The sequence below is a fragment of the Petaurus breviceps genome, unplaced genomic scaffold, assembly GCF_028583685.1.
Source record: "Petaurus breviceps papuanus isolate PSGF00001 unplaced genomic scaffold, PetGlider_PUasm1.0 175, whole genome shotgun sequence".
Taxonomy (NCBI): Eukaryota; Metazoa; Chordata; class Mammalia; order Diprotodontia; family Petauridae; genus Petaurus; species Petaurus breviceps.
In genome coordinates this window covers 3,202,120-3,226,419 of record NW_027185764.1, presented here as the reverse complement: position 1 = coordinate 3,226,419, position 24,300 = coordinate 3,202,120, and the positions used below count along the sequence as shown (strand labels likewise).

Here is a 24,300-nt window from a genome sequence, read left to right as displayed (position 1 = left end):
AAAGACTTTAACAGTCTGGAGACACAGAAGGCAAACTTGGCAGAGCTCACAATTTTGCCTAGGGTTTGGTCTTGTTCACTTTCAACAGGGCAAGCACAAATAGAAATGTGTTCTGAAGTATTTTTGTCATATGGTTACTAATACTAGCTGCCCTGCAGCATATGAGCTATGAAATTTATTCTTCAAATTCCTCTCTAACATTTACACCTTGAACTCTATCCTGCAGCACCATTCATTCCTTTTCTGCAGTTCTAATTTTTTTTCTCTCCTAAAGGAGTTAGTATCAATTCACTTCCAAATCTTCTTGTTTGAGAATCAAACACTTGAAGGTACAGAAATCTAGGCACTCCGCCCTTTATGGACACCACTATAGTAAATAACTAGTCTTTTTTTCTGCATGGGGCCAGCACTAAACAGAACAAGGAAGACAAACAGCAGCAAACACACCTTCAGATAATGGGGGAGAAGCAGGATGGGATAGGGGGAGAACTTATATAAATTAAGCATTATATTTTTTATTTGGACTTGGCTACCTAATAATTATTTAGACTCTTTTTTATGCTTAATCTGCTAATCTTTTTTAATGTTGATGTTTTCCTTTATTTCAGATGTTATTTTGGTTGGGAGAGAGGAGAATTTAGCTAAGAGAAGCTGCTCTACTACCTTCCTGAAAGTTTATTTACTTTTTTAAAAAAAGCAACATAGAATCAACTTTGTAATGAAATGGTTTCCTTTCTTGTGGATTTATTAATCAAAGTAGTGCTGAATATTGATATATTAGTCATCTCTGGAACCATGGAAAGGGGTGGTCTGGATAAGGAACAAAGAATCAGGATTAGGAAAACCAGGGTAAGGATATGAATCTAATCAAGAGACAGATGACACCTTGGGTATGTAATTGCACCCACTGGGTCAAATACAGTCAGAGACCTAGATACAGGTGTGCAATCTAGGGCCTCAGTTCATTTAGAAGCCAGGACATAGTAAACCAAAACAAAACAGAAAGGCATGGTCAGTAACAAGGAGAGATTATAATAACCATGAGTGATTTGAATTAGGTCAAGAAAGCTAATTGAGGAACTATTTTCTCAGTTCCTGAACAAATGAGGAATGTTCTATTGGGGAGAAGATCCCCCTTCCCCCAAAGTGTCAAAGAGGAAAAGTTTGTGATCAAGATTTGTGTTCACTATATGTGATCTTAAAATTTGTGATGGCATATCTGCTGAAGCTAAAGAAAATGAGAAACTCCCAGGAAGTTTTTGTGTAGTCAAAAACTCACAGTAATTGTGGTAAAAGGCAAGAAGAAGTGGGGTACTTAAGAAGAAATGAAAATGCATTTATTAAGGCCCGACTGTGTGCCAAATATTGATTTAGCTGTATTAGGTCTGTGTTTGTATCACTCTGGCTCTACAACTTATTACCCATGTGACCTTAAGTAAGTGTGTTAAAATGGTATCTTGATCTGGTTCTCCTGACCACTCACTCCCTTCTAATCAGTATAGTAAGTTTGTAGGCAGTCAGTATAAAGGAATAAAGCAGGAAGTAAGATTGCAAGAAGAACCTGGAAGTCACATACAAATTGCCCCAAAGATCAAAGGAGCATAATTTGCAAAGAGTATCACATAACCAAAATTCATATCCTGATAATATGTGCTGAATCAGGAAAATCCATCTAGACTTTGCTGTCAGAGTCTGTTGGTCCTATGATATGTAAATCCCAGGCAAATTCCAGACAATAGATCGTCGCATGGTGCTGATAATTTTGAATTGACATGGACATGTTAACTTTAAAGTTTTACTGATACCTTTGAAATGATTTGAATATGTCAATGAATTAACCCCATGGTGGCACAGATAAGAGTCTGTTTTGCCAAAAAAAAAAAAACATGCAAAAATGAGACCTCATGCTCACCATCTCAGGAAGGGAGAAGAGAAAGAGAAGGAAGGATAGAATTTGTAATTCAAAACTTTAAATGAAAATGTTTAAAAACTGGGAGGAAATGAGACCTTGAATTCCTGCTCCCCAAGCCCTCTTTCATCTCTTTCTGGTCCATGCTGCCCAGTGCTCACAACTCTAATCCATAATTAAGTGAGTGATACTCACTACCTCTCCCTCTCCCCATCTTCTTCCTTACACTATCTGCCTGCCTTCACCAAACCATCCTGTATCCTCATGCCATGTTCCCTTTTGCTGCTTGTCTTTGTATTTTCTGTGCTGTTTGTCCCCACACCTTCTATGTTTATTAAAATATGGTTACAACCCCATTTCCTGCTGCCATCATGCTGTATCCTGATAAGTATCCAAAGAACCAGGCATGCCCGCCTCCATTTTATACTTTCATAATTAGTTATCAATTCAGCAAGTCATTTCACATCTATAGGCCTCAGTTTCCTTATCTGTTAAATGACAAGGGTTAGACTTTTATAAGATGGTACCTGATTCTGATGTAGAGTTTTGCTGAAGGAAAGGAAATAGAATTTCAGGGCAGCTATAAGAGAGATAATATAAAAGCAGACCTTCAGAGAAAAGGCATTCAGTTTAAAGATGGCCAAAGTATCCTGTTTCCCACATCTAATTCACATGTGACTGATATGGGAACTTTAAAGTTGATAACTAGGAAACATCAATTGTACTACTCTCTGAAAAGCCAAGACCTGATTAAAACCTGAGAGGCAGACAGCAAAGGGATAACCCAGAACTAGACCAGTGAAGTCAAATTTAATCAGATATCCTCATGATATATAATTTATGCTGCTAACCTTGGATAAATTGTAGTTTTATTGACATGCATGCATGCACCTAGATAAACTGATCTATATCTATACACAGGTTATTAAGACAAAATACTGAGCAATCCCATAAAAATCTAGTGGCAAGTTTACAGTCAGATAGTTACTAGCTGTTCTTATATTTGAACAAACAGTTCCATTCACAAACTGTTTCAAAATATTTACAAACTATTTCCACATCTCCCTTAACATCTAATTACAAATTTCCTTTTAAAATTTTGATTGATTTTTTTATATCATGGTCATTTCACCCAACTCTTTTTCAGTACCCCTGAGTGAACCTTCCTTTATAACAAAGAGAAACAGTGCAATAAAGCCACTGATAAAGTAATTGTGTGGTAGTATATGCCACATTCCAAAACTATAGTCTCACACCTCTTTAAGAAGAGGAGGGAAATATAGTTCCTCATTGCTTCTCAGCAGTCAAGATTGGTAATGACAATTCCTCAATGTTTGACTTTGTTTTGGTGTCCTTTTTTATATTATTCTAGTCACTGCATGTATTTTCTGGTTTTACTTCATCCTGCATCAATTCATACGAATCTTCTCATGTTTCTCTGAAGTCCTCATTTTCATCATTTTGTATAAAGCAATAATATTCTATTGCATTAATGTATCACACATTGTGCAGAAATCCCTTCATTAGTGAGTACCTACTTTTTTTTTTCAGGTACTTTGCTTCCACAAAAGGACTCCTATGAATATATAGGCATATGGGAAACTTTCCTACTGTCTTTCACCTCCTTGGAGGTGCCTCATCTTTTAACAATAAGATCATAGATTTGGAGCTAGAATAAATTTTAGAAATCCTTCAATTCTTCACTTTTATACATGAGGAAATTGAGACCCCAAAAGGTCAAGTAGATTGTTCATGGTGACACAGGCAGTCAGTAATAGAAGCAAAATTCAAAGTGGTCCTTTGACTACAAATCTAGCCATCTCTCCTTCTTATCAGGATTCATCAGGGCTCTTAACCTGTGAATGCATAGGTTAACCTGTGTAATCTCACTCGACCTGGATTAGGATGTTGGTGTTCTCTGTTTCATTCTTTGTATTTATTAGATTTATAGATCTTTGCTTTTAAGATGTGAAAGTGAACACACTTATTGGCAAGCACACAACAACCACACACACACACTCACTCACACACACACTTCAGTTGATGCTTCCAAGTAAGTTCAAATAAGGACAGTTTTTTTCCTTCAGAGTGATTGATGGAAAGGTCATTAAATGGTGTTACTTTTCAGACAAGTTCAGCCAAAGAATGCTCTGTTCACCAGGGAAGAGGCAAAACATAGCCCTTGCTCAGCTTCCTCTGTCCTAATGGCTCAGATTGGGAGTCCTTCCAAACAGACAAGATGACTCGGGCCAGTGAAGCTTTAACAGTTTTACAACTTTCTATCTTTCTGAGCTTAACTAAGTAGAAAACAAGAGACACACTGTACCGAAGGAAGGAAGACAAGGGTATAATACTATGTTTCCCCTAGGGTCCTTCCTGGCTAGATGAAGTTCAATAATTAATACCAAAGAACTATGGTGACTCACAAGGCTACAACGAACTACTAAAGACTCTCTCTCTCTCTCTCTCTCTCTCTCTCTCTCTCTCTCTCTCTCTCTCTCTCTCTCTCTCTCTCTCTCTCTCTCTCTCTCTCTCTCTCTCTCTCTCTCTCTCTCTCTCTCTCTCTCTCTCTCTCTCTCTCTCTCTCTCTCACACACACACACACACACACACACACACACACACACACACACACTACCCAGGCAATGGTTTGCATATAGAAGAAAAAATGATCTGGTAACATTTAAAAATATTTTTTCTTTAATCCTACAGATTTTGACAAACTTAAGCAGGCTATGTCCCTTAATTGAAAAGAAGTGCAATGTTTATGTGTGCAAACAATGTAGAAGACATATGAAAGGAAGTCTGGAAAGTAGATAAAAGACTAGAGACCTGGCCTTGGACCCAGGAACACCTGTAATCAAGTCCTGTCTCTAATACATGCTAGCTGTGGAGCCACAGAAAATTTACCCTCTATGCCTCTAGGGCAACTTGCTAAGATGATAAGTTTTAAGCAAATTGCCAATCTCCCATCAGTGGGGTCTCCAGACCAAGAGCTCCCCACACCAATAAAATTGCAAATTCAGATACTTTTTTCCTACTTGCCCCCAAAAGTGCATTAGATTATGTGTGTGTGCAAACATATATAGAGGAATGTAAAAGAATTTAAGCATAAATATGTATATATATACATATATGAATATGAGTGTTTTTTAAAAGAGCATAGATACATAGATTTACTCTTTTTTTGGACAAGACCTATAATTTCATTATCATAGTAAATTCCTGATAAGGCAAGTCCTTCTACCAATGCAGATTAATAAGTACTCCATAACTTACTCTCAGAGAGTTGTGTAGAACCCTGGGAGACTATGAATTGCCCAGAATCATACAACCCATATGTGTTAAGAGATAGTCATTGAACCCAGGTCATCCTGACTAATATCAGCTCTCTCTCCTATACCACACTGTATCTCTTAATGTGTATGTAAACGTAACCCAGTTTTCTAGGCAAGCCAAGAACATTTTGTATGAGACTGTCCTAACTGTGTGAAGGCCTGTGTCAAGTTGGTGCAGACCTTCAGAGACAAGACACATTCTTCTTCATTTCTTCTTTGTTCCAGAACCTATCGAGGGCCAACTCCAGGGAGGAGAAAGAAAGGTTCTTTTGAAGATTTGTAGGAGAAGCTGGTTCTTCAACAGTTTGCCTCTCTAGAGACTCCAAAGGATTTCCCCCCAGATGAGAACAAGGCCCCTTTCGGTTGAATGAGATCTCATCTGGCTCCCATTTGAAAAACTTATTTATTCTTGAATATTTTCTGGTATACTTAAATCTATATAACTTCTCCAGTTTCCCTTCACTATCTGCTTGTATAAATGGGTTTACTCTTTATTTGCTATTTGTGATGGTCTTTTGTGTAACCAGAATGAGACCAAGGTTGTAGATGTGAACTAGGGGTACTTTCCCCCTCTTAAGAGAAGATAGCCCAGAAAGAAGCTTTTTGTTCTGAAATGATTGTGCCACTAGATCAATAATATTTTGGGGGACTGATAATATAAGTTTAGTCTGGTATTCCTTCTCTCAGAGTAGAACAGAGCAGAGGGCCAAATACTCCATGCTCCCCTAAGACAAAAATCACAATGATTTTACCACAGAAGTACTGGCAAAATTTCAGCCATATCTGTCAGTGCCTGCCCTCAACCCATCTGTCTATACATTTAGACAATCCATGTGAACATACATATCTTACATGGGCAAAACATAACTTACACATTCAATATGCCCAAAACATAACCTGCACACATGATATGCCCAAACATACACAAATAATAAGTTATTGACTTGAAAGTTCAGATTTGAGAGGCAGAGCCAAGATGGTAGTGTAAAGGCAAGGACTGACCTGAACTCTTCACAAAAAGCCTTCCAAATGCCATTAAAAATTACTCGGGGGGGGGGGGGCGGCTAGGTAGCACAGTGAATAGAGCACCAGCCTTAGAGTCAGGAGGACCTGAGTTCAAATCCGGCCTCAGACACTTAACACAAAAACTGGCCTTGTGACCTTGGGCAAGTCACTTAACCCCAACTGACATCCAAAAAAAATGACTCTAAACAAATTCTAAACCAGCAAAACCCACAAAAAGACAGAGTGAAACAAATTTCTAGATTACCAAAACAACGTGGAAGGTTGACAGGAAAGGTCTATCACACCAGGGTGAGTGGAGTGCTGTGCCAGCAAGCTTGGGACAGGCCTTGGAAGTAACTGAATCATCATCAGCAGTGTCTGCTTTCAGAATTCTCAGCTCACAGATGGGGTTGTCAAGAGATTAAAGGAATCTTTTGGCTGCAATGAGGCAGGACTCTTGCTTTGCCCATACATGGATCTGGGTCACAGTCATGGGTGGCAGTCCCAGAGCAAGAAGGAGCACCAAAATAGCCAAGCTTGTGGCAGTAGTGGAGGGGGGACCCTCCCCACAGTTTGAGGCAGAAAAGAGTGCTTGTGGACACTCAAAGACCAGAGTATAGACCAGGAGAATAGTAAACATATCATATCACCTTGGAAAAGCTCAAAACTTACAGGTTCCTAGAAGTATTTCTGAAAAGAGCTCCACAAAACCCCTGAAGCTTAGGATAGTATGCCCTCCACAGTTAAAAGTCAAGTAAGGGGCTGGGAAAATGAGTAAACAACAGAAAAAAACTCTATAGAAAGCTATTATGGTGACAAGGAAGATCAAAACTCACACTCAGAAGAAGAAAAAAAAGTCAAAGCGCCTACATCCAAAGCCTCCAAGAAAAATATGAATTGGTCTCAGGCCATGGAAGAACTCAAAAAGGATTTTGAAAATCAAGTAAAAGATGTAGAAGGAAAATTAGGAAAAGAAATTAGACTGATACAAGAAAATCATGAAAAATGAGTCAATAGCTTGGTAAATGTAACACAAAAAAATATTGAAGAAAATAGCACCCTAAAAAACATACTAGGCCAAGTGATAAAAGATGTCCAAAAAGCCAATGAGGAGAAGAATGCTTTTAAAAGCAGAATTGACCAAATGGAAAAGGAAGTCCAAAAGCTCACTGAAGAAAATAATCCCTTCAAAATTGGAATGGAGCAAATAGAAGTTAATGACTTTATGAGAAATCAAGAAATAATGAAACAAAACCAAAAAAATGAAAAAAAATAGAAGACAATGTGAAAAATCTCACAACTAAGCTGGAAAATAGATCCAGAGGGATAATTTAAAAATTATTGGACTGCCTGAAAGCCATGATCAAAATAAGAGCTTATACATCATCTTTCAAGAAATTATTGAGGAAAACTGCCCTGATATTCTAGAACCAGCAGGTAAAATAGAAATTGAAATAATCCACTAATCACCTCTGAAAGATATCCCAAAATGAAAACTCCCAGGAATATTATAGCCAAATTCCAGAATTTCCAGGTCAAGGAGAAAATATTGGAAGCATCCAGAAAGAAAAAATTTAAGTATTGTGGAAACACAATCAGGATAACACAAGATTTAACAGCTTCTACGTTAAGGGATCCGAGGGCTTGGAATATGATATTCCAGAAGTCAAAGGAATTAAACCAAGAATCACCTACCCAGCAAAACTGAGTATAATCCTTCAGGGGAAAAATAGACATTCAATGAGATAGAAAACTTTCAAGCATTCTTGATGAAAAGAACAGAGCTGAGTAGAAAATTGACTTTCAAATACAAGACTCAAGAGAAGCATAAAAATTTAAACAGGAAAGTGAAATCATAAGGAATTTAATAAGTTTAAACTGTTTATATTTCTACATGGGAAGATTATATTTGCAACTCATAAGACCTTTCTCATTATTAGGGTAGTTACAAAGAATATACATAGACACAGGGCACAGGTGTGAGTTGAATATGAAGGGATAATATCTAAAAAATAAAATTAAGGAGTGAGAGAGAGGAATATACTGGGAAAAAGAGAAAGGGGGAGGTAGAATGAGGTAAATTATCTCACATAAGCAAGGCAAGAAAAAGCTTTTACAGCAGAGGGGAAGAGGGGAGAAGAGAGGGAGAATGAGTAAATTTTTCTCTCATCAGAATTGGTTCAAAAAGGGAATAATATACACATGCAATCGGGTATAGAAATCTATCTTACCCTACAGGAAAGTAGTAAGGGAAAGAGATGGGGGAGGGGCAGTAATAGAAGGAGGGCAGATTGGAGGAGGGGGCTTGAGGAGGGACAGGGTGAAAGGAGAGAGAGAATGGGGAGGGAATAGGATGGAAGGAAATATAGTTAGCAATAGTAATTGTGAATTTTTTTCTGAAGTTTTTCTAATAAGTCTCATTTTTCAAATACATAGAGAACTGAGTCAAATTTATAAAAAAAAAAAGAGCCATTCCCCAATTGATAAATGACCAAAATATATGAGCAGTGTTTAGATGAAGTAATCAAAACTGTCTATAATCATATGAAAAAATATTCTCACTATTGATTGGAGAAATGCAAATTGAAAAAATTCAGAGGTACTACCTCATATCGATTAAATTGGCTAATAGGACAGAAAAGGTAAATGACAAATGTTAGAGAGGATGTGGGGAAAATGAAACATAATTGCTCTGTTGAAAGATTTGTGAAGTGATTCAGCATTTTGTAGAGCAATTTGGAACTACGCCCAAAGGATTATAAAATCATGCATACCCTTTAACCTAGTTATGCCACTACTAGGTCTGTATTCCAAAAAGGCAAAGGACCTATAGGTACAAAAATACTTATAGCACTTCTTTTCTGGGGGTAAATAATTAGAAATTGAGGGGATGCCTATTAATGGGGGAATGGCTAACCAAGTTGTGGTATGTGATTATCACGATTGTACTATAAGAAATTATGAGCAGGATGCTCTCAGAAAAACCTGGAAAGACTTGCAAAGATTTGATGCAAAGTAAAATGTGCTGTGTACAAAGTAACAGCAATACTGTAAGATGATCAACTGTGAATGACTTAGCTATTCTTAGCTAAGTTCTCAGTGATCCAAGACAACTCCAAAGCTTATGATGAAAAACACTATCCATCCCCAGAGAAAGAATTGATGGTATCTGAATACAGATTGAAACAGACTTTTTTTTACTTTATTTTTCTTGAGGTTTTTTTTGTCTATGTTTTCTTTCACAATATGACTATTATGGATATATTTTGCATGACTCTCCATGTATAACCTAGATCTAATTGCTTGCTTTCTTAATGAGGGAGGATGGAAAGGGAGGAGAGGGGAGAATTTGGAACTGAAAGTTTTAAAAATGAATGTTAAAAGTTGTCTTTACATGTAACTGGGGAAAAACAAAATTTTAAATTTTAAAAATTCTGTTTAAAAAAAAAAAAAAGAAAGTTCAGAGTAAAGCTTACCACTGCAGAGATGACATTTCCTTGTTAAACATACAGCCTAGTATCTAAGCAGACTGCTATGTTCAAAATCAGTTTCCTATAGATATTGACAATCTGTTTCAAGTTCAACAGGTCCTTTTAGATGTCTCTTTTTAGAATCTCAGGTAAAACTGTATTATATGAATGCAATTTATCCATCTGGTGTAAGAAGGCTACAAGAAAGTGGCTATAAATTCTGTTAGTATAGCACAGCATGGAGAAAGTGAATTGGTTTTCCATTCACTGTCCCTGAAAGCTGATATCCTTGGAAAAGAGACACATTTAGATACAACCTTGGTAAAGACTAAATTGAAATAACTATTTTTTTGGTTATACAGTTGGAGTAGTTATCAATAATGATTTTTCTCCACTTCTATCTCTCTGAATGTGAGGCAGTAAATGAAATAGGTAGATAAATAGACAGACAGACAGACAGACAGACAGACAGACAGATAGATAGATAGATAGATAGATAGATAGATAGATAGATAGATAGATAGATGAAAATTCCTTTATTAAGTGTTTACCATGTGCTAGACACTTTACCAAGCACTAGGGATATAAATAGAAAAGAGAGACAATCTTTGCTTTTAATAAGCTTACCTTCTTCTTCGGTAAGGAAGTTGTGACTGTAGAAGAGTTTTTGAACTTGGAAGTCACAGGGGTGGCCTAAGGTAGGGAGGCAGGTGAAGGAAAAACAGTCATGATGGCCACCCAAAGAGAACCCCAAGTTCAGTTCAAAGTTTTAGCAGTTGGTGATGAAGGTACTGGGGGGGAAAAAGCACATTTGTCACTTGACTTGTGAATTCAAGAAGTATATAACCACTTTGGGTGTTTCATACTGTGAGGTTTGGGAGTTTAAGGGTGCTCAAGACCCCAAAATACCAACACACTGAGTCCTGCCAAATGAATTCGACTCAAGTCTTCTCTCAGTCAAAGTGAAACATAGTTTATTCAAGATTTGCCATCATGGGTAGACTCTTAAGGAGACTAAGTACTTGTGATGCTTGTATTGGACAAGATGACCAGATTGAATCTGACACACAGTGAGTCTGTTCTCGATTGAATCTCAGCCCCTTCATGGAGGCAAGATGGACCTTATATACAGAAAGACTTTGGGAGGGATCTAGGGGGTGGTCTAGAGGACAAGTTTGAGGAGGGTCATAAGGAGGAGCCTAAGGAGGATCTTAAGGGGATTGAGGTCAGACTCCAGTAAACAGATTAAGGGTGGGAAATAGCTGAAGTCTGCCTAGAAATGACAGACAGTGGAGGGCTAGCTAGTTTAAGGGTAACAGATTTGGGTATAGATATTTTTACAGGATCGAGGTTGGGAAGTAGCTGGACAGTGGAGGGCTAAGCTAGGTTAAGAGTAACAGAGATTTGGGCCTAGGATAATGAAAGGCTTATAGCCTCAGGCAAATGCCTCATCAAGTGAGAAGATTCAACCTGGTTCCCAGAGTCTAAATCCCATCAATACTAACAGAGGCCCTATGAAATTCAACATACTGTATACAAAGAGATCAAAAGAAATTTGGCAAACTGAGAGATAGTTGTTATATCCAATCTGTTTGTCATTATAATATTTGTTGTAACATTGTTACTTATAAGGATGTACCTAGCTGTGAACACTAAAAATTGTCTTGACATATGATTGGGAAAAAATACTACTTAAGAAAAAAAAAATGGGGCAGAGGCCCGGACTAGGCCTGATCAACATGGCAGCAAGTTGATACACCAACCGCAAGGGCCATTGCCAGGCCTATCACTGCAGGGCTGGGATAGGATAGAGCAGGGTAAGAGTCCAATGCAGGGCCCCTGGCAGTGGCAGCAGCTACTCCTGGGACTACCAAAACTGAACATATTCTTCCACGCAAGAAAGCCTGGAAATTTAAAAAGCCCCTATCTGACATTCCAGGGACCAGAACAGCAGACTGAACCCCAGCTGCTCCAGTTCCCCCCTCTGACCCTGAAAACACAGTAATTACTACCCCAGAGCAAAATTTAAACAGTAAAGGCTTGGGAACCCTAGAGGAAGGGAGTGGATATAGCCCTGCCTCAAAATGAGTAAAAAACAGACTACAAAGACAAAGACTCTAGAATCCTATTATTGTGAGAGGAAGGAACCAAATTAAGGAGACAGTATTGACTCCACACCCACAGCTGAAGCCTCAACAGGGAATTGGTCTCAGGCATTCTTAGATGAGCTCAAAAAGAACTTTGAAAAACAAATTAGAGAGGTAAAAGATAAAATTAATAATCCTTTTAAAATCAAAATTGCAAAATTAGAAAAACATTACAATGAAGAGAACAGCTCCTTAAAAAATAAAATGTGTGAACTAAAAATGAAATCTGCACATATGGAAAAGGAGCTTCAAAAACTAACCAAGGAAAATAATTTGCTAAAAATTAGAATCAACCAAATTGAAGTGAATGACTCTATGAGGAACCAAGAAGCAGTCAAACAAAACATCAAGAATGAAAAATTAGAGAGGTAAAATATCTCAATGGAAAAATAACTGACCTGGAGAACAGATTCAGGCGAGATAATCTGAGGATTATAGGTCTACCAGAAAATCATGATGAAAAAATGAGCCTGGACAACATCTTCCAAGAGCTCATCAAGGAAAACTTCCCTGAGATCCTAGAACCAGAGGGTAAAATAGAAATTGAGAGAATCCACCAGACACCTCCTGAAAGAGAAGTCAAATTGAAAAGTCCACAAAATGTTGTGGCCAAATTCCATAACTATCAGGTAAAGGAGAAAATATTACAAGCAGCCAGAAAGAAACAATTCAAATATTGCGGAACCACAGTGAGGAACACACAGAATCTGGCAGCTTCTACACTGAAAGATCAGAGGAACTGGAATATGATTTTTCACAAGGCAAAAGAGCTGGGGTTGCAACCAATGATCACATATCCAGCAAAACTGAACATATTCTTCCACGCAAGAAGACGGTCATTCAATGATATAACAGACTTCCAGACCTTCCTGATGAAAAAGCCAGAGCTCAATGGAAAATTCACCTCCCATTACAAGACTCAAGAGAGACATAGAAAGGTAAATAGGGAAAACACAAACACACACACACACACACACACACAAACACCCTATTATTTAATAAGAGCAAATTGTTTACATCCTTATATGAGAAGATGATACCTGTTAATACTGAAAATTCTATACCTATGGCAAAATCTAAAAGGAATATAGATAAATAGAGGGTGTGGGTATAAATTACAAAAAAATGATGATAAAAAATCTTATTAAGGGCTGCAAAGGGACTGCAATGGAAGAAGAGGAAAGAATGAAGCAGAAAAGAGTAATTTATGCCACACAAAAAGGCACAAAAACATTATAGTAGAGGGAAAGAAGAGAGGGAGATGAGCATTATATGAACCTCATTAGTTCTGGTGGAAGGAGGGAATAACATAATCAATTAAATAGTACTCTATCAAAAAGAGACATAAAACTTATCATAAGAGAGGGAAAAAGGGGAAGGAGAGGAGCATTGCATGTGATCTATTCTTGTCAATCTTGGTTCAAGGAAGAAATAACATACTATATTAAGTATAAAAATGTATCATACCCTTCAGGCAATAGGAGGAGAGAAGGGCTAAGAAAGGTGGGGTGGTTAGAAGGGAGGGAAGAAGTAGTAAGGGGAAAGGGTAGGAAAAGGGAGGGGGGCTGATAAGAAGGAAATATTGAGGGAGGCGGCAGTCAAAAGGAAAACTCTTAAGGAGGGGAAGGGAGAAGGGGGGAAAAATAAAAGCATAAGCAGGGGAGGGAATATGATGGAGGAAAAGAGACAGATAGTAATCATAACTGTGAATGTGAATGGGATGAACTCTCCCATAAAACAGAGGTGGATAGCAGAATGGATTAAAAACCATAATCCTACAATATGCTGTTTACAAGAAACACATCTGAAACAGGGGGATACACACAGGCTAAAGGTAAAAAGACTGGAGTAAAATATATCGTGCCTCAGATAAAGTAAAAAAAAAAAAGCAGGGGTAGCAATTCTTATCTCAGACAAAGCAAAAGCAAAAATAGATCTAATTAAAAGGGATAAGGAAGGAAACTATATCCTGCTAAAAGGCACCATCAGAAATGAAGCAATATCATTACTAAACATTTATGCACCAACCGGTGCATCCAAATTCCTAAAGGAGAAGTTAAGGATGTTAGAGGAAGAAATAGACAGCAAAACTATACTAGTGAGTGTAATAGTAATGGAATTTAAAGATCCCCCTGTATTGGCTTGGTTTTCAGATTGATTGTGCTAAAACCCAAAGCTTGTGAATCCCACTTGTGGGATGGACTTGTTGAAGTGAAAAGAGAGGGTTGAACTGGGAGGAGCTGGTGACATGAATTTAGAGACACACAAGCAGAGAGAGAGGCAGAAGAATTTTTTTGGAAACAGCACCATTGAAGCAGAAATGGAGAGGATTGCTTAGGGCCAGTTTGAACTGCTCAGGACTTTTGAGAGCTGCCACCCAGAGCTGCCAAGGACTGAGGAGACATGGCTGTTATGCTGGTACTTTGTCTGTCTGTTTTGATGTTGTTTTGCCAGATTCGTTCACTGGTGAAGGACAATGCTGTTGTTGCAGAGGTCCTGGAACCTTGTGGTTGGTTCAGAAGCCCTGAAGAAGGATTTTCTTCTTGTATATTTACAGAAATCCTGGAAGAGGGTTTTGCTAATGTTTTCAGGGGTCCTAGGACTGTTCTGCAGAGAATGAATTAATGAGGATACTGGCAATTTATCTTGTAGCCTTGCTAAGCTTTGTCTCCCCAGGAACAAAGATTTCTGAGAATTTGCCTCTGGTCAAGATGAAGAAAAGACCTCTCTCTCTCTGGGTATTAAATGCTGTGCTTAAGCTTGTTGTAACTCTGGGGTAGATGGCCTATTAAGTTGTGATCCAAGGGTGGGGAACTTTTGACTTTTTTGTGCTTTGTGATTGACTAAATGAATATACTGCCTAGGGGTGGAGTAGTACTTAGAAGAGGGTCTTTGGGATTGACTAAATGAATTATAATGTCCAGGGGTGGAGTAGTACTTGGGAATTATTGCATTATACTTGGTGAATGCTGTATTTTGAATTATGCTATATTTCGATTATCTCTGTTCTTAATTTGTCACTGAATAAAATGGAGAGCAGCTATGCTGGTATTTTGAACCTTCAGAAGTTGCCTTTGCTTGGCATTACAGTGGGGGACTTCAATCAAGCTCTCTGAGCTTGATGAATCTAACCTCAAAATAAACAAGAAAGAAGTTAAGGAGGTAAACAGAATCTAAGAGAAGATAGATATGGTAGACCTCTGGAGAAAATTGAATATAAATTTTATATTCAATATAAAGGGATAAAAAGGAATATACCTTCTTCTCAGTGGTACATGGCACATATACAAAAACTGACCAGTACTAGGGCATAAAAACCTCACAATTCAATGCAGAAAGGCAGAAATATTAAATGCATCCTTCTCAGATCATGATAAAATAAAAATTATATGTAATAAAGGGCCATGGAAGGATAGACTAAAAACTAATTAGAAACTAAATAACTTAATCCTAAAGAATCAGTGGGTCAAACAAGAATCAGTAACTTCATTTAAGAGAATGACAATAATGAGACAACATACCAAAACTTGTGGGATACAGCAAAAGCAGTTCTTAGGGGAAGTTTTATATCCCTGAATGCATACATAAATAAAATAGAGAAAATGGAGGTCAATAAATTGGGCATGCAACTGAAAAAGCTAGAAAAAGAACAAATTGAAAATCCCCAATTAAATACTAAATGAGAAAGAATGAAAACCAAAGGAGAGATTAATAAAATTGAATTTAAGAAACATATTGAATTAATAAACTAAGAGCTGATATAATGAAAAAAATAAAATTGATAGACCTTTACTCAATGTGATAAAAAAAAAGAAAAAAACTAATCATTAGTATCAAAAATGCAAAGGGTGAATCTCCCTCCAATGAAGAGGAAATTAAAACAATATTTAGGAATTATTTTGCCCAGTTGTATGCACATAAATTTCACAATCTTAGTGAAATGGATGAATATTTAGGAAAATATAAGTTGCCCAGACTAATTGAAGAGGAAGTAAACTACTTAACCCCATCTCAGAAAAAGAAATTGAACAAACCATCAATGAACTCCCTAGGAAAAAAATCTCCAGGGCCAGATGGCTTTACTAGTGAATTCTTTTTTTTTTTTTTTTTACTATTAAAAACCAAAGTGATTTTTATTCAATAAATTAACCCATTTATTGTTGGACAATGGGCTACAGATATTTGATAAGATTTTACTGGTCTTTCAATTCCTTCAGTCTTCTGATGGCAGATTTGACTGTGACTGCAGAGGTGGTATTGGAGGACCATGCACCACCAGCTACTGTTTTCATACAGGATCCACAGTGTCAGATACCCACAGCCCTTCTCTTCATTTTGGTCTTGCCACAGAAGGAGCAGGTATACTTGGCATGCTGGCTAATTTCAATTTTCTTCACCATTTTCCTGAGGGATGCACCATAAGGTGTTCCATATTTACCAACAATTCCGACCTTCTTGGTATGTTTAGCCATGTTAGCGATGCTGGGCTGGAGCTTGGAGAAGGTTACTAGTGAATTCTACCAAACATTTAAAGAGCAATTAACTCCAATACTTTACAAACTATTTGGGAAAATTGGAGAAGAAGGAGTCCTACTAAATTCTTTTTATGACACAAATATGCTACTGATACCTAAATCAGGAAGAGACAAAACAGAGAAAGAAAATTACAGACCAATTTCCCTTATGAATATAGATGCAACAATTCTAAATAAATATTAGCAAAAATACAGCAACTCATCATGAGAATAATACACTCTGATCAGGTAGGATTTATTCCAGGAATGAAAGGGTGGTTCAATATCAGGAAAACTATCAGTATAATTGATCATATCAACAACAAAACTAGCAGAAACCATATGATTATCTCAATAGATGCAGAAAAAGGCTTTTGACAAAATTCAACACCCATTCCTATTAAAAATACTAGAAAGTATAGGAATAAATGTAGTCTTCCTTAAAAAAATAAGTAGCATCTATCTAAAACCATCAGCAAGTATTATATGTAATGGGGATAAGCTAGAAACATTTCCAATAAGATCAGGGATGAAACAAGGATGTCCACTATCATCCCTCTTATTCGATTTGGTACTAGAAATGTTAGCAGTAGAAATAAGAAAAGAAAAAGAAATTGAAGGGAAAAAAAGAATGGGAATGATTAAACAAGTTGTGGTATACGAATGTAATGGAATACTATTGTGCTATAAGAAATGAGGAGCAGATAGACTTCATAATAACCTGGAGAGACTGATATAAAGAGATGCTGAGTGAGAGGAGCAGAACCAGGAGAACATTGTACACAATTACAGACACAACGTATGTGTGATGACTAACTGATAGACTGGCTCCTCTCAGCAATGCAAGGTTATAAGACAACTCCAAAAGACTCATGATGCAAAGGGACATCCTCCAGATCCAGAGAAAGAACTAGAGTCTGAATGCAGATTGAAGCAAACTACTTGCTCCCTTTCCTTTTTTGTTTTGTTTTGTCCCTTCTTTCTCACTGTTCACTCCATTGGTTATAATCCTTTACAACCTGACTAACGTTTAATGTGAAGGTATTTGTAGATTATATATTTGATTACATGTTGCCATGTTTATTGATTGTAAGGGAATAAAGTTAGAGTCCAGAGTCAGAGATCCACTTTTCTAAGGAACAGATAGTTCTGTGATGTCACATTCACTCTGAAGCCCTCAGTATCACAGAAATGAAACACATGTTCTTCTCAGTTATGTAATAAAATAGGAACCATGAGTCACCTCTGATATAGCATGCGTGTAGTTGACTGTTTTGAACCACTGAGTTTCAAATGTAAGTGTAGTCCCATCACAATATTAAGTAGTGAATATTTGTTACTGTCATTTCCAATCCTTTTATATTTATATCATAATAAAAGTGTATTGCAAATATCTTTCCTTTTTAAAGAGCATTGTATTTGGGATCAAAAGAATTGGATTCTAGTCCCCACTCTGCCATTAACTGGTTGTGTCATGTTAGGTATGCCTCTGTGTTCTTCATTTGTAAAATTGAGGTGGGGTGCCTATAATTAAATTATTTCTAAAGTCCTTTCTAGCTCTAAAATTTCCATGATTCATAAGATCATGGATTTAAAGCTGGAAAGGAATTTAGAGGATCAACTTCAACCCACTCATTTTACAGATGAGGAAACTGAGGTTTAAGAGGTCAAATGATTTGTTCAAGGTCACACAACAATGCAAAGCAGAGCTGAGATTCAGTCCCAAATCTGATTCCAAATCCATGGCTCTTTCCATGAGATAATGGTACTATTCTTATTTTGTTGAAATTGTAACAGCTCTTTGGTAAGACTTTGGCCACAAAGACTCTAGGAGTTGTATTTCTTCCCAGAGTAGAAGGAAAGGACACTGAGTTCAGGACTGGATAAATGGGGAAGGGATAGCTGGTGACAGTGACATCTGCAGTTTCCTCCCTCAAACCAAAGCCTTCATGTGAAACCCCAGGAGAGCTCTGAACAGCAGCTCCAAAACTTGAGGCATTCATTCAGGGGTCTACTGCTCCATATTTATTATCAGTAAAGACCCTGCCACCACCCTTTTCTCCTTTTGTGAGAGATCTTTCCAAAAAGTTCTACCTTCCAGTTCTGATATCAATTTAGCTCCCTCTCTTCCCAAACTGAGAAGAAAAGCAACTACCAAGGGTTTGTTGTTTGTTTCTTTTGGGGGGGTGCCTTAGAGTAGGCTGCTAACATTCAAAGTAATAACATTAAGAACAAATACCATCACAGATATGTATTGCCTTATCAACTGGCTCAAGGACTCTGGTGCACTTTATCATTGTTAAGTCAGCTTTGTAAATAAGTGGACCTATTCAATTGGCCTCAATAAATATTTACAATCTACTGTGTGGCAGGCATTGTGCTGGGGATCAGGGATACAGAAAAGAAAAATGGCAGCATCCTGCCCTCAGGGAACTTAGGCATGTACACAAACAAGGTAGAATGTGATAAGTGGAAAAGAAAGGCTAAGACAAAGGGCTCTAAGAAAATGAGAAGGAAGAGATCTCTCTCACCAAGATGAAAGGTTTCAATATGAAGGAAGTTGGGTCAGCTTTGATGAGAGAGATTTTTGATGGCAGAGATGTGGATGAAAGGTTTCCTAAGCACTGGAAAATGCCTCTAGATCCAAGGAGGCAAAAGAATACCATATAACATCTTGGATTAGCTAGAAATTCATTTTGTATTAGGGGAGTATGTTACGGGAACACATTAAGGAAGTAATCAGGGCAACATCCTGATCTGCTGGTCTGGAATACTTCCCATGTAGCTCCATGAAGATGAACATGTACTATGACTCAGCACTGAAGAACTTGCATTTTGTGATGGTATAGGGGAAAAAATCTCTAATATTATTGGCTCAGAAAATCTGAGTTGGTACTTTGAAATTATTATGGTACTTTATGGTTATATGATCTTCATTCAATAATTCCATGACAGTCTCAATAACTCAAAAGCACTTTTAAGTGGTGGTGGTAATATTAAATTCTGACCATGTCAAGTTAAAAATAAAGAGTTTCTACTCAGCAGAATAATTTCAAGATGATCTGGTCACATCATGTGCATAGTTGTAGAGTTTCTCAAATTTTATTTTTAAGTAAAATTCTTTTACAAATAAGGAAACACAATTTAGAAAAGTTATACACTTGGAAGGAAAAACTTTTTTTTTTAATGAACTAGTGGTGGTTTTTGAAAAGAGGAAAAACCAAATGTAAGTTACATATTGAAGTTCTGGAATGTAACACCTCAAATTGATAACAGCCTGAAGTTTTTGAGATTGTGTAATCCCAATTGTGATCATCAAATCACACTTTAGAGCTGTTCCATTCCTAGTGTCTTACTTCAGCATGACATGCCAATTAACAGATCCCTATGACAGAAGATTGTGCTGCAGTGTGTTAAGATTCTGCATGCTGCTGTCAACCTACCCTGTTCACACTGGCTGCTGTCCCATGGGACAGCAAAAGAAGCCTAGTTCCCAATGCTCCATACAGTAAGAATGTTTACCAACATCCGCTGCCCTTAATGAAGCCCACATTCCTTTAAGCTACTTTTAATGATGATATCTACAACATAATCAAAAGTAAACTACAGGGGCGGCCAGGTAGCACAGCAAGTAAGAGCACAGGCTCCAGTGTCGGGATGACCTGGGGATCGAATCCGGGCTCCGACACTTAGTGCCTACCCAGAAAAACCTGGCCATGTAACCTTGAGCAAGTTACTTAACCCCGATTGCTTAAAAAAAAATTAAGTAAACTACACCTTGTTGGTGTCAGTGGCCCAGTTAAAGTGGGTCCAGATTTCCTTGGTATCTTTTCTTTCATTTAGATCTTCAAATGGACAATGAATCGATGAAGCTTGCTACCCTTCTCCTGATAGAAAGGTGATGGATTCAAGGTGCAGTTTGAGGGACATGACCCAAAGGTGCAGGCATCTGTTTTGCTTAACTATGTCTATTTCTTACAAGAGTTTTGGTTTTCTTTCTTTTTCATGGGAGAGAAGAGGGCATTATTTTTTTTAAAAAGGCATATTTTCATTAATTGACAAATAAAAAAATCTAAGATGCCACTCTCTATATATGGCTACTTTTTCACATATTTTCAACCCTGTGTACTCTTGATACAGACAGTTAGTGGACTTTCTTAGTTTTTCTCAAGAAAGCCCTTTTTTGTTCAGGAAGAGATTGATTGATATGTCTGAAAGCTATCTGTTGTTATAAATGCCGCCAAACAGTTTCATGCTTTGATATATTCTGTTCATCTCTTCATCTTCAGGTATGCTGAGGCCATAATCACTGTCATCCCTTCAAAACAGTATCCACTGTATTCATTCAGCTTGCTGACCACCCCACATCAAACATCCTGAAGCATAGGTCTTTGAAGATGAAATAAGTCTCCATTGTACCTGTGGTTTTAACTCTCATCTGGAAGACATCTTTTTGAGTTAGAACGTGGCTGGTTTGGCATAGGCCATCTAAGTCATTTAGGCAATATGGTGATGAGTCATTGGGATAATATTCACTTGATGTGGTAAAGTAGGCTTGCACCCTGGAATCTTGCTGTAACTGTTTAGTTTCTCTTTCTAGTTGTGGAGTCATGACCCCCCCCCCACTTCAGCACTACTAGTTAAAACTGTCAAGACATCACATATGATGTCATTCAAAATGAAAGATGAACAACAATAACCAGTTAAAACAAACAGTTGCCAAGTATCATCAGCTCTAGAAGCTTCTTTAGTCATCCTACAGCACTTACGCTAAAGCGTTTGCGGTCTTTTTCTAACTAGACATCTTCAGGAATGATTTTTATCTTGTTTCATGATAACACTGTTACTGGAATTGCCAGCTCTGAGCTGCAGCAGCTTCACCTCTTTGACAACTTTCTTAGCCATTATTGGTCCCAACGACTGGGGGGTGGGAGGGAAATCATATCAAAGATGATTGGTGACTGAGCCAGAAAAGGTCTCCCACTCAGTAGGCTACATAAGTAGAGAAGAAAGGCCCTGCTCCTCCTCCTCTCCCTCTTTTTTTTTCTCTCTTTTTCCATCTTCTTCTCTCTTCTTCCTCCTCATTCTCTTCCTCTTCTTCTTCCTCCGCTGTTGAGGACCACAGGCTAGTGGGACTCTGACCCTGATGGCTGAATAACCCCCCTCAGGTGAAGGGCTTGCTGCCAGGCCTGGATCAGTTCCCCATCCCCCAGGAAAAGAGCTCAGGCTCACAAGTGTGAGGACTGGATCCTGCAGATAAAACGTGGTGTTTACGCCACCCTCCTGGGAACACTGTAGTGTACAATGTCCACAGGGGAAAGCCATTAGGAAGCATCCTATTTTTATAGGACTTGCACTTAAGACAATGAAGGAGACTCTATTCTCCACCACCCTTTGAGTCCCCGTTTCTCTTTTAACTCACCCTTTTGCAGCCTCTCGGTAGATAACTCTCTTAGTCCTGCTGGGGAATAGCAGGGCCTCCAATTCTCTTTCAGTCCTGCTGCGGTTCAGCAGGGCTCCCCACATTTTTGGTTCCCTAACTTGGTCCGCCACACTCTTCCTACTCATTCTCCTCCTCTTCTTCCACCTCTTCCTTCTTCTTCCTCTTTTTCTTCTTTTCTTTCTCTCTCTCTCTCACACACACACACACACTACTTAAGATCTACAGGCTTTCCCTTCTCTCTTCTTACCCCAGCAGCCAAGGCAGCCACAAGTACATAACAGCAAAGAACATACGTTTGCCTAAGTGAGCCACAAACTAGACACCAAGTCCCTGGATGCTCTTTCTGTGCTATGCTTCCTTCCCTGAGCCCGTATCACAAAAATTGAAATTGAAATATGGAGACTTGCAATCCAGGTGTTAACTTTATAAGTTTGAGTGGTCGGTCAGAGGTGCTTTCTGAAACCACATCTCCCTGTGGGCGAGGCCCTATCCCATCTTATCCTATTCAAGTCCTGCACATATTAGCTGTGTGACAATAGGTAAGTCACTTAACCTTTCAGCCCCTCCAGTCAAGGCTTTGAGCCTATAGTTTACAGATTTGTTGCCAATCCACATGCCAATAAAATCACAGCTCCATGTTTTGTTTTGTTTTGTTTTTTTAATGTCCTGGAAAAACGTGTGTACCATTAACATAGCCTCTAAATGGTCATGGTTACCTTCACAAAGGATGAGGCATTGGGTTTGGGCTTCGACTGAAAAAAAAAAAAATCCCATGCTTAATAGTGATGCTCTGTATCACTCCTAATAATAATGCGTTTGATGATGGAAAGCTTGCAGCAACGGGATGACCAAACCCAACTGTGGGGTTCCTGTAACTGAGAATAAACAATGACACCACTACAACTTAAAGCAACTCATGTTCTTTGCATTGCTGCCAGTGACCTCTAGTGGCTAACATAAATATTGATAGAAATGACTAATTTCACCTGAATTTTTCCTTTCTGATTTCATTGCAATTTAAGTTCCTAACAAAGGATGGTACAGTGATAGGTGCTAGCAATGCAAAAAAGAGGCAGCAAGACATATTAGATAGCAAGCTAGCCTTTGGGCCGAGAAGATCTAGGTTCAAGTCCTAACTCTGATACATATACGGGCTGTGTGACTGAGCAAGTTATTTCACCCCAACAAAGGGCTGAATTGAATTGAAATCAGGCAACTTTCTAAGGTGCAAAGGTACAAAACAGGTCCTAACTCTGCATTGAAAGAGGGAGTTTCCAATAGGAGTGGTTCTCAAAAATCACTGTGGGGTTTTTTTTGTTTGTTTCGTTTGTTTTTCACCCATAGCACAGTATCGAGAGTCACTTGTAAAAGTTCATACAATTTTCAACATAGCTAGTTCTAAGTCAGAATACCCTCTTTGAGAACCATTGACCTATGCCAATGACATCACAGTTTAAAAAATAAAAAGGAAAGTCATCATTTGGGTTCTGAGGATGCAAAGACCAAAAAAAAAACCCATCAAGGAGCTGACAAGCTCTTAGGACCTTGTAGGGCATTCACAGTAAGTGTAATAAAAAGGAAGAATAAGAGAAGGGCAAAGGGCAGTCCATAGACAAGCAGTGATTTAGCACTTACCTGGCATTCTGCCAAACACTAGAAAAATCCAATTTAGTTCAACAAGCATTTGTTAAGCTCCTACTGTGTGCAAGACATCAAAATGCAACTGGGAATACAAAGAAGAAAAAAATAGTCCCTGACCTCAAGGTACTCACATTCTAATTGGGAAATACAATATAAAGAAAGATAGACATAACAGAGAGTCTAGCACTATTAGTTATCAAGGAAGGTTTCACAGAAGGGGTGATACCTATCCTGAACTTGGGAAGGAGAAAATAAGGGATAAGGGAAAAATGCATTCCAAGAGGGATGGATAGCATTTGCAAATTCACAGAGACCAGAGATATTTGGTTGAAACATAACTTATATAAAGAAGGTTAATAAGAAATACAGATGAGGGGAAGCTAGATGGCACAGTGAATAGAGCACTGGCCCTGGAGTCAGGAGGACTTGAATTCAAATCCAGCCTCATACACTTAACACAAAAACTAGCTGTGTGGCCTTGGGCAAGTCACTTAGCCCCAATTACCCTCCAAAAAGGGGGAAAAAATACAGATGGAAAGATAAGGTGGACTCAATTTTCTTCTTCTTTTTTTTCTTTTTGGAGGGCAATCAGGGTTAAGTGACTTGTCCAAAAATCACATGGCTAGTGTGCCAAGTGTTTGAGGCTGGATTTGAACTCAGGTTCTCCTGACTCCAAGGCCAATGCTCCATTCACTGTGCCACCTAGCCGCCCTTGGACTCAATTTTCTAAGGGTCTTGAATGACAGGTTTGAGAGCTGATACTCTTCTACAATACCTTAGAGAGAAACACTGGAGCCTATCCAAAGGAACCAATGTGTCCTTTAATTAACATT

General features: G+C 38.2%; 1 pseudogene; it reads right to left on the bottom strand.

Moving 5' to 3' along the window:
• Positions 1-16,176: 16,176 nt before the first annotated feature.
• On the bottom strand, positions 16,177-21,288 carry LOC138158985 (guanine nucleotide-binding protein G(i) subunit alpha-3 pseudogene; annotated as a pseudogene).
• Between the last annotated feature and the right edge of the window lie 3,012 nt (positions 21,289-24,300).